General features: G+C 56.5%; 1 protein-coding gene across 27 annotated transcripts in view; it reads right to left on the bottom strand.

Moving 5' to 3' along the window:
- The window catches only part of LOC119582032 (eukaryotic translation initiation factor 4 gamma 1-like), a gene marked incomplete at its 3' end in the record, with an annotated part of 189,642 nt that overhangs the window by 64,248 nt on the left and 125,146 nt on the right, over positions 1-248 (bottom strand).

The following is a 248-nucleotide window of genomic DNA, read 5'->3' as shown; positions in this document are numbered from 1 at the left end:
AACCACCAGAGCCACGCCCATCCCCACCTTCACCTGCAAAAACTAGGAGTGGCCGCTTTTTTCCCCTCCCATCCTGCCCCTTCTCTTAGAGGTAAAGGGTGAAGATCCCCTGCTAGGGTGCTGGCCAACCATGCATGCAAGACTTGCAACATCCTGCAACATCTTTCGGCGCCTCTCCACCTCTCGGGCGGCAGAGAGGTGGAGAGAGCTTGTGAGGGAACAGAGCCTGCGTGACTCTACACTTACTT

The sequence above is a fragment of the Penaeus monodon genome, chromosome 15, assembly GCF_015228065.2.
Source record: "Penaeus monodon isolate SGIC_2016 chromosome 15, NSTDA_Pmon_1, whole genome shotgun sequence".
NCBI lineage: Eukaryota > Metazoa > Arthropoda > Malacostraca > Decapoda > Penaeidae > Penaeus > Penaeus monodon.
This window is presented reverse-complemented; position numbering and strand designations above follow the sequence as displayed.